General features: G+C 34.9%; 1 long non-coding RNA gene across 1 annotated transcript; it reads left to right on the forward strand.

Annotated features, from left to right (window-relative positions):
• The first annotated feature begins 946 nt into the window (after positions 1–946).
• Positions 947–8195, forward strand: LOC127970300 (uncharacterized). The gene is made up of 4 exons (XR_008156583.1): positions 947–1082; positions 1191–1266; positions 5869–6016; positions 6865–8195. It is a non-coding gene; the product is annotated as an uncharacterized LOC127970300 (long non-coding RNA).
• Positions 8196–13991: the final 5796 nt, after the last annotated feature.

Here is a 13991-nt window from a genome sequence, read left to right on the forward strand (position 1 = left end):
CTTCTCTCTTTGCTGGATTGGATTCATCCATCAATTAAGAACATTCAGCCGTTAACATGAGGTGCGAACGGTAGGAATGTAGGAAGTTTTTTTTTTTTTGGAGCAACTGGGATGGTGACCCCTCTGGGAGTTGGTGCCCTAGGCAGGTGGAGTCAGTTCGGGAGTTCGGAGCGGGATCGCGAATCATTTGAGTCAGTTATTGGGATCGCAAATCATTTGAGTCAGTTCGGGAGCTCGGAGCGGCTTCGCGGATCATTTGAATCAATTCGAGAGTTCGAAGCGGGTTCGCGAATCATTTGAGTCAGTTATAGGGATCGCGAATGATTTGAGTCAGTTATAGGGATCACGAATCATTTGAGTCAGTTCGGGAGTTCGGAGCGGGTTCGCGAAACATTTGAGTCAGTTTGGGAATCGCAAATCATTTGAATTAGTTCGGGAGTTCGGAGCGGCTTCGCGGATCATTTGAATCAATTCGATAGTTCATAGCGGGTTCTCGAATTTTTTGAGTCAGTTCGGGAGTTCAAAGCGGGTTCGCGAATCATTTGAGTCAGTTTGGGGATCGCAAATCATTTGAATCAGTTCGGCAGTTCGGAGCGGGATCAAGAATCACGATTCACAAATCTCAAAAGATTCGCGCTCGTAAATTTTCAAATTGGGCATAACCTTTAATTTGTTGCTGCCAACTGGGGTGGCAGCAGGGGAGGCAAGGCTTTCTTTTAGGGTGGCATACCCCGGTAGATCCGCCCCTGATTATAATTATTATTTTACCGCAGCCCACTCTTTTTATTTATTATTTTACCGCTGTCCCACTATTTTTTATTTTTTATTTTCTTGCAGAGTGCAGCCTGCAAGATAATGATGACGTGTTTTATCTGTTGACTCCCTGGCCCCGCCCTCAAAACGTCACTTTGCCAGTAGCTCAAAATAAAAAAAAGTGAGATGGATAAGAAAGCGCAAATGCGGCGCTGAAAAGTCCAGAATAAATAAGAAGAAAGCTTTGGAAACTGACGCAGCTAAATGTTCTAAGCTGAGCACATTCTTCCTAAAAAAAAAAAACCAAACAAACGGAGACGAGGAGGCCGGTAAGTAAGCTAACGTTAAGGTAGTTAGGAGCAGTTCAAGATGCTAGCGACATTGCAAAACAACATTGTTTGCAAACCACCGCTCATGGATCAAACTTTTTCTTGTAGCTGTTCAACAGTGAAGAGCAAGGCCCGGTAAAGTTACCAAGCCCCAGTCATGAGCCCAACACATCAGAATGGACAGGTAGGATTGTCATTCAGAAGAACTAATAGTAATGAAGAGCCCTGCTCAATGAAATATGCCCTGAGATAATTAATGATACCTGATGATTCAGCTGAGATGATACTGTCGTTAGAAAGTGGCGTGCAATGCATTTTTTAATCTTTATTTTTATTTTGTTTTATATCTTTGTTTTTATTAGATTTTTTTTCTTTATTTCAATGTTTGGATATTTATGAATACTAAATCTTAAAGAAAAGATATTCTTACACTATCCTGTTATTTACTGTTCTAATAAATCTTCACTGTGAAGCAAAACTTAGGCTATTGTTTTTGCACTGAATTGGAAATGATTATGTTTTTTTTAAAAATACAATGAATTGTATGAAGACAAGGCTGTAGGGAATTACATTCTGAGGTTTTAATTACATTATTTTAATATAGACAGTTGTGAACTAAAGTGGGACGGTCTAAGGCATGAAACTCCAGGGCTGAAAAGGAGCCCTCATGTTGTTCCAAACCCTTTAAGATCACAAATAAAGATATTTGTGATGAAATCTGAGAGCTCTCTGAACCTGTATAGATGTGTCCATGTGACATCAGTGGCTCAACTTCAATATTGCAAAGATACGAGAATACATTTTGTGTGCAAAGAAAACAAAAATAATTTATTTATCAAAGTGTATGTTTAGCGTACGCTACTTGTGATTGTCTAAAATGCTATTTTAAATTCTGTTTCCTACTATCTATATCAGTTAACTATGCAGATATAACTAAGTCATCCAGTGATTGGTCTAAAATCTGATCGTATAAACAAACTAAACACTGGAACGGTCATAGAGCCACTTAAAAATGTGTTTTTGTTTTTAACGGCTCTACTGAGCCTGAACTAGCAAGATTGGCTCAACCAATGGTGTGAGTTGTGGGCGGAGCTACATTAATGTCTGACCAATGGGATAAAGGGAGAGTTTGGGAAACCTACTCAGTACTGTTATTTTACCATTATTTATATACTATCTTTTATTAATATTTGTATTTTCATTTTAGTTTGTAATTTTAAGTGCTTTTTCCATGTGTAGTATTATTTAATATTGTATTTAGCTTTATTGTTTTTATTTCAGTTTTTGTAACTGTAGTACTTATTTAATTATTTTATTTTATCTCTAATCTTTTTTTTTATTATTGAAATTTCAGTTGTTTCTGTCTTTATATTTCAGTTGACAAAATAATTTAATGATCAGTTGAATGCACCCATGCTGAATACAAGTATTATTTTCTATTTAGAAAATCTTACTGACCCATATAGTCTAGTTTCTGAACGAATGCTAATCTTTTCGGGAATTGACAGGCCCTGATTGTGATTGAACGCAAAGAAACATTTGAAGGGAAAAAACACTGAAATGACCATTTCATTTGAAGAGAAAGTGTGTGAGCACTTAATGAGTGTTCAGAAGGTCTTAAGCGGCCGTCAGTGTGTGTGTGATGAGATGTGATGAGTGATGAAGCACAGATCAGAAATGCTTTCTCCTCGTTCTTATTCCGTCATTCGGCCAGTGGAAATCACACTTAATTATGAGCACAATGCCGGTGGGAGAGACACACACACACACACACACACACATCGTTTAAGGCTGGATGAGATGTGACAGGCTGCCTGATAACGGCACAAATCCTGATCTGCCATTGTGTCCTGTGGAATGTGAGAGAGAATTATTATTTCTGTTTTCTGCGGTAGAAATAAATAAAACAGATGCATTAATCAATTATTAATTATCTCTCAATGCCTCTGTTTCTGTATATAATACAGAAGTTTGGAGACTGTAAGATTTGTCTTTGCATTAATTTGATTAAGATCCAGCAAAATCAGTTATAATGTGAAATATTATTAGAATTTAAAATGTATGTGAATATACTGTAAAATGTTATTTATTCCTTTGATCAAAGCTGTATTTTCAGCATCATTACTCCAGTCTTCAGTGTCATTTTAAAATGCTGATTTACTGATATCAGCAATAATGAAAACAGCTGTGCTTCATTTATTTGACAAACAGCTTTTACTTGAAATAAAAATCTTAACGTGTTTTTATTGCCACTAGTGATCAATTTAATGTGTGGTTGCAGTATTAAAAAATAAATTAATAAGATCTTACTAACCCCAAACTTTTGAACAGAATTGTGCATGTTGCTATTATGCAACCTTGCATATAATAACCAATTTTTTGTGCAATATAATAACTGTTTAACAATTATGGAACAATTAAGGGAAACAATGCATGAAAAAAATAAATGTTTTACATAATAATGTACATAATTTTATATAAAATATAATTAATAGTTATATTATGCAAGAAATGCTTCACAACCCTATTTAATTTCTAAATAACTACTTATCTTTTACTTTTTTACTTATATGTATAACGTTTTACTTGGGCTACTCTGCATGTTAGCATGTGATGCCCACTATTAAAAAAAAATAACTCTCCACTTGTGACTCACAGGAAGTGACATCATTAGAACTCATTCAAAATGGAGGGAAAACAAGTAAGAGCTCAATCTATTTTTATCTTTTTTGTTTCTAGCAGAAATTTTAACTTTGTCACTAATGTTAGAGTTAGAAACGTGTCCAAATGCAAAAAAACAACAACAACATCAACTTCATATTGTGGAAAATATCAACCCATTTAGCTTAGTTTTTCTCCATTTCAAGAGGTTGAAGTCCTATATAGGCCTAAATAAACAGTAATATTTGGCTGTTTATAAGAATGAGGCTTGGCTGAAATATTTCGAAAATCATACCCTTGTAAATGTGAATGCACATTAAGGCTCACTAAATATAATGTAAAATAAATGTGATTTTTACGATTTAAAGTAGGCTATGCATCCTTTGCGATCATTAACTGTATTATAGCTCCAGCCAATGATAGCTTGATATGAAAGTTCTTCTGACGTTTCAGTCCATCTGAAATGTTTATGAGGAACCCACAGACTGTATATAATGAGGTCATTATCATGTGTGGCTGCAGGGGTCGTGTGTTTGGACAGCAGGTCAGTTTAATTCACGTGTGACACTGAGCGAGGCTGGACGTGACTGTAGATGCTTGTATGTTGAGTTGTCATGGATCACTGCTGTGTTTTACTGCGCTATATGGACTTGGCAATGCTGTCGTGTGTGTGTGTGTGTGTGTGTGTGTGTGAGGCAGTGAAGATGCAGAGCTTCAGTGCTTCATAATAACTGATAACTGACTGATGTGATTATTGCTGGTTGTTGTCAGGGATGAAAATCTCAGATCTGTTCCAATGGGAAGATTAGCTTTCTATTGCACAGGCAAAACAGACATAGTGTTAATTATAATTCCTTTAAAAAATGAATTGAATAAAATGTATTGATTGATTGATATACTAGTTAACGTATGTGTGTGTATATATATATATTTTCCAAAGCGACATACAATACAATATATCCAAAGCGACATACACACACACACACACACTGTATATATATATATATCGTGTATATATGTATATATATATATAATTATAATTATATATGGCAACACAAATCTATAGCAACAGTATACAGCCTCAGTTGTGGCAGATCATTATGAATCATGAATCCCGTGACAGTATTAGATTGTTTTTAGCTAAAATGAGCAGTGTACATTAAATGTGTTTTCAGCTGATATAGTATCCGCTGTGCTGGAATAAAAGTTTAATAATAAACTTGTCAAACCGCAATATTATGTTGCCAGTTGCCACATAACCTTTGGAATCAAGTCATCTTGGATATGAATTTTGCTGTTTTTCCTATTGCAATTATTTATTTTACCAACAGTATTTTTTTTTACTTTTGATTATATAAAGGTCGACAGTAACAGAGTACGTTTGCTTGAGAATTGTACTTAAGTACACTTTTTAATTATCTATGCCTTACTTGATTTATTTATTTTTCTTCTGCAAACGTATGACTTTAACATCACTATTCGACAGACAAATATCGTACTTTCCACTTCAGTACATTTCTATCTAGGTCGTCGAAGTCTCTTCAGATATGAAATATTGTAAATGTGATGAAAATGGTACAATGTGTTCTCTTTTAAAAACAAGTATTTTAAACGTTTAATTTCTATTAATTAAAAACAAGTTCAGTAATAAACTTCATAAGTAGTAGTATGCTACATGGTTGCTTCATGACCTAATGTTTTATGTTGCATTGTGCAATGAATTGTGTGGCATCCAGTCATCCTGGATACGAATGATCATTTTTGTATAATTGAAAATGCATATTAGCAATATAGTCATAATCAAAACAATATTAAAAATCGCATTTGCTTTCAAGGTCAAACATTTGCCTTGCATTGTAGGATGCAGTATCTCATACAGTGTGCACTGTTCATTTTTATCAAATGTAGTACATGACCTGATTATTTCATGCATACAAAAAATTCAGTGTGCATACTGCTTTCTTTTAAAAATAGTAACTATATGCGTTTGAATCAGAATCCTGCTGCACTCATTTGATACATTTCTGGCTGTAAAGTGAAGCAGCTTTAGTTTTGACAGTTCTTCTGTCGGCATTAAGTCATTCGCTCAGTTTTATCTCACTATAAAACCCCAAACGACCTTTAGCTCACCTTGGCTGTGGGAACATCACCTGTGAGCTGAAATATCACCGTCCCGATCGATGCAGCTGACGGATGAGGACAGGCGCTGGAGAATAAACTACAGAGGGATTCGAGCGGAGAGATGAGATTCACACGGCCTTCTGTCTCTGGAGGTGAGGTCAGGTGGAGCCTGTTTCGGTTTTTAAACACATTATATGGAGAGATTATACTGTGAGTAATATGGTGCATTAACAGAAACATTTCATATGTATTAAATGTGCTTCCAGGATCATGCTGAAGTCTTGTTTTAAAGCAGGCAGGTTCACTCAGAGGTCATCATGGTTTTATTAGCAAATATGCAATGAATTGATAAGAAGTGTCAGTAAAGTTATAATTCTACAAAAGATAAATGCTGTTCTTCTGAACTTTCTATTCATTGAAGAATTCTGATAAAAAATGCGTCAGTTTAAACAAAAAATATAAAGCAGCAGGACACCGGTTTTCAACATTGACAATAATATGAGATATGTTTCTTAAGCAGACGCAGAACAATACGTCTAAAAATGATTTATAAATTTATTTTTAATTATTGATTTTTATATATCAGTTTATTAAAGAAAATAGAACTTTTATCCAGGAAAGATTCATTAAATTGACAACTTTATTCAACAAAGAATCCTGAAAAAACAAATGTATCACAATTTTCACAAAAAATATTGAGCAGCACAACTGTTTTCAACATTGATAATAATCAGAAATGTTTCTTGAGCAGCAAATCAGTATATTATTCTGATTTCTGAAGATCATGTGACACTGAAGACTGGAGGAGTGATGCTGAAAATCACAGCTTACAATTTTCATAAAAAAAAACATTTATTTTAAATATATCTTTTTATGTATTTTAATGTATTTCTGATTAAATAATAGATGTGACATATAAGACTTCTTCCAAAAACATAAAAAAAAAAAAAAAAGTCAGCTATTGATAAGAATAGTTAATTATGCTGTTTAAATTTTCTAGATCTCTGTCATCTGAAGCATCATCTGCCCTCAGCCGGACGTCTGGACCCTGTTACTGACCCTCATCATTAATGCTGACGTGTGGAGGACACGCTGACCTTCAGCTATTTTCCATCTCACAGGAGCATACCAGCGGTCAGGAGGAAGTGCAATCACAGGCTCTGCTTTAAAAGCTTTACAAGACAGATGTTTACACATGCATTGGGACAAAACCAGGAGATGCACACAGCTGCATGCACACGCTCCTGAGGACGATAAGTGGGGCTGGCAGGCCTGGTCAACACCAGAGGGCTTGAGTTGACTCTTGACTCGTGAATCGTGAGTAGTTGAAGCGTTGCTGCGTTAATCATTTTTTGCATGAAGTGATAATGAATCTATAGCTTACGGGAAGATGCTTTTAAACGCAGAGGGCTGCCATGAATGAAACACGTAATCCACACAATCAAGAGCAACATTTAGGTTGTAGGCCTACTACTGTCCACAAAATTACACTTTTAAATGATCACTTTTATCATATTTATAGAATGAATAAATAAACATTTGCTCCAGTCTGATATGTAACTTCCTGATGGTTTCTAGATGAAACTCACAAAAACATGCCATACATAATGAATTTACTTGATAAGATATAAACAAACCAGTCTGATTTTTGACCGTTTAAAATATTCAATTTATCAGATAAATAAAACCAGCCTTTTGCACTAGTCTGATTTCTAGGTGAATTTCACCCAATAAATCAAAAGACAAAAAGACGTTATATTTTGCATAAACCAATTTTATTTTAGTTTTCATTTTTGCATATTTACTCTTCAAAATGATCATATATATGATGCTGCTCGATGTTTTATTTGTTCATGTTTGTCGTCATCTAGCTTTTGAGCGGGAGTAGCTATCTGTTTGGCCGACCAATGGCAGTCAGGGGGCATGTTTATTATTCTTGCTAATTAATCATTAAATGTGTAATCGGTTTGTTTACATTACAGTAATGAGAATAAATTGTGTTTTGTTTTAACTTAAAAAAAAGTAATAATGGTATTTCATGAGTAAATTGTGTTTAAAACTAAACTGCAACTTTTGGCCCTCTAGTGGTTAATGCAAAAAAAAAAAATACAAGTTACTTGCGGAGGAATATTGTTTTGGTGAGGTAAAGGCAAACAGACCGAAGTAGTAACTGTTTTAAATACCAATATTATAAACATGTCAATGCACAGTAAATGTGATGCTAAAAAACTATGTTGATTCGTGTTTTATGACGTAATGACAAAGTTACACTATATAACTTGTATGTAAATTAGCAATTTAAATATGCAAGTACATCAAGAAACCATCTTCCAAAACCTTATATCACTGTGGTAAGTCTATAATTATCTATATTTTAGAGTTTAGTTTAATTTACTGCAAAATTGCATACTTGTATCACTCCTCGGAGCATCTACATAATGTGTTTCGTTGATTTATTTAAACTCACTCAGAAGAGTGATAAAAATTTGCTGTTTCCCTAGGAAATCCTTCCCGACTGAAATATAAATAATAATTCCACCCTTAAGTTAGTGACATAAGGGTTAAAAAGGGATGTATCGTTCATTTCAAATAATAGTTTAGTGTAGCTTTAATTATTACTATGTGCAAAATAATTTACAAGATCTTGGTCCTAAATTTTCTTTGAGTAAAATATTTAGTCTAGAAAAATGACCTGAGAATGTCTTTGACGGGTTTCGTGAGATTGCACCCAAGAAAAGTTGTAGAATGGATGGTGAGAGACGGCACACTGAGACCACATCACAGCCAGACAGATCATAGCCGGAGGACAGACGGCGTGCTGCTGCTGTGGGACTCCAAGGACAGAGAGAGAATGAAGGTTGGGGAACCACAGATGGTGACTCAATACCTGCAGGGACGAAATCTAAGACTAAAATTAGCATTGCCTTTGGTGCAGGAGATGATGATGATACCTGCTGCATTAGAAACCATGAGACAGTGTTTATATAGTGTGCTATTCTGTCCACTGTGTGGGAGAGGATGGTGCTGCTGGGAACTATCGACATTTTACCCTTTAACAATGCTTTCAAGTCCCTGTGGCTCTGTGCTAGAGCATTGTGTTAGCAGTGCAAAAGGTTGTGGGTTCAATTCCCAGGGAGTGCACATATTGGTAAAAACCATAGACTGTATAAAAACATGGATGTAGTGTCTGTGACGTCACTCGTAGACTCCTGAAGAGTGTTTTTGAAGCTTTTTGAAGTGTGCGAAGCGGGCCGTCGACATCTTGGCAGTGCGTCACCGCACAACACTCCCGGACAATAGAAAATGGGCAAAAAAGGCGGGAGCTAGTTGTGGAAGCCCCGCCCACCTAGTTAGTGACAGCAGTGGCAATCCACCTGTCACTCAAGTGGCCACGCCCTTAACTATGCAGCACTTTAAGGCTTAATAGAATGTAAACGGATTAGTTATAAAAATAGTTCACCCCCCTCACAGTTGTCATGAAGGGCAAAATTAGCAGTATAGACCAAAATATTTTTTTTTACCTGGCTGTAAACATGTTTTTTTCTGCTGTAAAGTTGGGCATTTTAACATGGGGAGTCTATGGGACTGACTCTCTTCTGCATCAGCCTCAAGCGGCCAGTCGATGAATTACAGTTTTAGTCACTTCCTTATTGGCTTCACGAGAGAGAGCCGGAGGTTGGTGCTCGGTAAAAACATGAAATGTGTAGCCAGAATGCTCTGTAAGTCGCTTTGGATAAAAGTGTCTGCTAAATGCATAAATGTTCTGTATATGCTACAATTCTAAACTTAAAGCACATGCTCTTTACTGTCAGGGTTGCCAGGTTTGTATAACAATACTAACACAACGGCCAGTCAAAAACAACCCAAGAAGTGCAGTGGCCATATTCCAAATATCAAAAAAAAAAATTTAGTCTATATATCTAAAACTCATATTTTACAGTCACTGTCAGGCACACAAATCAAATGATTTCTACCTGTGGCTAGGGGTGTGCCGGTTTCAGAATTGGTGATGACGGTTATGACGTGAGTCAAATGTGACGGTTCATAACATAACCGTTGGGGGGGGTTGCGGATAGCGTGTTTCATTTTGTTTCATATTGTCTCGCCACCATGCTAGTGGATCTGCCGTAGAGTCAATTGGTTGATCTTGGAGATAGCGGGTTAACTCCGTTTCAGCGCGCGCTCTGATCGGTAAAGGGGCAGAGATTTCAGAGCTCCGTTTATTAAGGAGATCTGTCATAAAACTCATCATCCGCGCCAAAGTTTTTTGAGCAAATTTCAAAGCCGCACCCGCCCGCCATCCGCTGATTGTTTTGCGGTCTATGCTTTGCTGATGCGAGCCGCAAAAAAAAAAAAAAAAAAAAAAAGCCATTGTCTGTTCTGGAAAGGATGCAGCAAAAATATTTAATGCTAGAGTATGAGGCATAGGCCTACGCTGAGTTTCATTTGCGATGAGATGCGCTCTAGTTCACAGTGCAGTGCAAGTGAACGCGGCGCGCTGGTGCTTCCATGTCACAGTTATCATTGTCTGCTTTACTTGCTTTTTATTTATTAAAATACATGCAATTGGTTGATGAAACATCTCTTAAAATTAAGATAAAATTTGTTCAAAACGAAATTCGTTTTTTTAGAAAGGTTTTCTACAAAGCAAAATTTAATGAAGTGGTAAAAACCATGTCTCCCGATATATTGCGGATCTTATGATCCTATCTAAAAAATGAAAATAATGTTTGATAAAAAATGTTTGTAAAAAATATTTTAGTGACACGGTTTTGGCGGTTATAAAGTTCTAATGACGGTGTTCAACTATAACCGCCGGTCTCACGGTTATATACTAATCGTCACACCCCTACCTGTGGCCTTCATTTAGCACAGTTTTGTAGAATGCTAAATATAAACTATAAAATTTATGGTCATGATTTAACTATATTAACCATGTACGACCTTGAAAATCATAAATGATGTCCAACTTTTGTAAACTATAGTTCTCTTCTTAAAAGGTTACTTCACCCAAAAATGAAAAGACGTCCATGTTTTACTCACCCTCGAAGCATCCTCTGTGTATGTGACTTTCCTCTTTCAGAATAATCCAATCGGACTTATATTAAATTTTGTTCTTGCTTTCCCAAGCCTTTCAATGGTTTTGTTTTGTCAACAGTTCAGAAAACATGAAATAAAGTGCAATACTGTAAGAATTATTTTGATTGCATTGCATGACAAGAAAAATAGACATTTCATCATTATCAGTCTCGTGATATTAGAAAGTGTTTTTTTCACATTTCTTAATCCAGTTGTCAGTGCAGCATCCCACAATGCTTTGTAGCCTTGATGTGCAGCCACACATATGTTGCCAATTATTAATTTTGTTCAGTTAATAACATGCAGCAGTTCATTATTCTCGACAGTGGTTAAGTGTAACACACGCTCTCTATAGGGACCGTTGTAACGGCTGATTACTCTGAAATGCATAATGACTCTGTACTTCATTACTGAATCGAGCTTCTCTCATTTAATTTTCTCTGGTTTCCCGTCGGAAGTGATTAAAATGCTCATCTATGTAGATCTATTCAAATCATGCCATTAGAAAACTGTGGATTACAATCTGCTGGCTTTGTTTGCTCATTTCTGTACTGCATTTTCACTCAAATCCCCTAAAGACATAAGCATACATATGTGCATCACCATTGGAGAATGATTTAAGCCACACTTCCCAAGGTTATATAGAGGCTGCATCTATTAAACCAGTAATCTGCAACCCATGACCGTAATCTTGCATGTTAACCCAAGTTTAACCTCTTCTCGACTGGAGCGAAGTACGGTCAACTTGAGGTTTTTGTGTTATTATATTCCAGGCTCATCATTAATACATGCGTTCCCTCATAAGCAGACTCCAGTTTTACACATTTCAGGCTGGAATCCATGTCATTTTGCAGAGAGGATTTTAATATATTAAAATGTTTGAAAGGATTATGTTTTTGGCTAATCCCTTAGTTTTGTTTTGTTCTGAATAATAATGATAATAAAAAAGCATGGCTACATTAGTGCACTTACAGTACAATGGAAATACTCACAATCAGACAATTGCTAATGATTTTGTTAAAGAAAACACCCCTCCTGATGATATGCACAATATTATAACTAACACAATGCATTCATGTCTTAATTCTTTAGAAAGGAAAATAAAAATATTAATAATAATATTAAAAATGTAATGGGACTAATATAAAAAAATAAAAAAGGGAAAAAAATAAATAAATATTTTGTATAAAGAAATATATATATATATATATATATATATATATATATATATATATATATATATATATATATATATATATATATATATATATCTTTGATTGTATGATATTTGAAAGCAAAATATTTAAAGTTTATCTTTAAAGTTTAATTGCACTTCTTCACAATTAAGTACATTTTATTAAGTAAATAAATATGAAAATGTATTTGTAGTATACTGTACATATATGTACATTTATTTTTCACTAGGGCAGCCAAGTAAGTAAATAAAACAGACTGAAAATTGAAGTTAATCAATTTGAAGTAAACAAACTAAACTAAAAAAAATTGTAGTAAAATGTTTTAATATGCATTTAATTTTCTTTTTATTAACAGGAATTTTGTCCCAAGAAATCTTTTTTTAGTTTTTAACTATAATAACTACCTACCTAGAACAAACCTGGTGTAAATAATTGGCCTTGTTTTGCCCTCCAGGTGTGATGTTGCATCAAAACTATAAATAGTAAAACTTTGAAATCAATCTGAATCATTAAAATCACACAATCTGAAAACTTCACAAATACCTTATTCTACACTCTTCCAGCTGTTTCTCTCGTATCGTTCTGGAATTGAGTTTAACCTGCTGTGACTTGAGGTTTGTCCTGCATCCATGGGAATATTGACTTCCCTGCGTTTAGATTATGTGCATATGTATGTGCTGTGTGTCAGGAGAGATTACGGCTGGTGGGACTCCTCAGTGAGAGCGCTGGCATACTGATGTGGAAAGCAGGTGCTGTGGGACAGATGTCTTATTACTGCTGCTACACACACACACACACACACACACAGTAAAGGAATTGCATCCCGACTGCCTGAAACACTCCTCAGGGAAATGACATCATCTGAGGTGAAGAGTGTGCAGAGAGAGAGAGATTTCATTAGCAGTGGAATAAAGTGCTGGGATGTTTAGGAGATATGAAACACAATTTAAGCTGGATTCCCTCATTTTTTCTCTCTTTTATACACCCTTCATCCACTGGATTCTCCTCAGTGGACACTTTGGCAAAACAAAGCCAAAAGCATTATTAATTATAAATGCTAAATTCTTCCTCAGCCTCTAGAATGAGTTGATATATAAATGCTATATATTGAGGAGGACATTTTCTAAATGTTGCAATATGTTTTCATAGCTCATAGCAATATGTGGATTTATTTTTCAAATTATTTCACAATTTTTGTTTTCAAACATCGACTCAGACAGCTTTAATTTCTTAGTTTAAACAATTAGTTTAAAAAGTATTTAACATATTATTTTTTTCACTTTATTATTAAAACATTAAAAACTGTTTAATTGATGTTTTAAAAATGTTAATAAAAAATATAGATTTATTAAACTAACTGGGACTGTTTACACTTATTTTTCCAGTTATTTTTTTTATATATATATTTTTTTAAACAATAAGTTAAAAGTTTTAAATGTCTTTATTAATTGTTCCAATTATATTAAATATTATCTAATATTTAACCGTTTTATTTTTAAAACTAATTAAATAGACTGTTTTAAGTTTGTCTATTTTTAACCTGAATAATTATTTTAAACATTAACTAATTAAACTCTTTTCAATATGTCTTAATTAATAAATTTAGAAATGTATTAATTGTAAAAAAATATGTAACATTTTGTTTAAATCTGGTAATTCCTTTCTTTCATTTTTATGTGTCTCTCAGTCCTCCAAGTGATTTTGGACACTAACTAGAGAATCTCTACCTCTGAGTTCTCCAGAGGTTTCTCTGCTGTTTCAGTCATTTTTCCTGCTGAAATGGAGCTGTTCCTCCTCCGCAGCGCTGGTGTCAGTGATTGGTGATCTGTTTTCATTTGTCAGCTCTTTCTCA

Source organism: Carassius gibelio, chromosome B13, assembly GCF_023724105.1.
Source record: "Carassius gibelio isolate Cgi1373 ecotype wild population from Czech Republic chromosome B13, carGib1.2-hapl.c, whole genome shotgun sequence".
NCBI classification, from domain to species: domain Eukaryota; kingdom Metazoa; phylum Chordata; class Actinopteri; order Cypriniformes; family Cyprinidae; genus Carassius; species Carassius gibelio.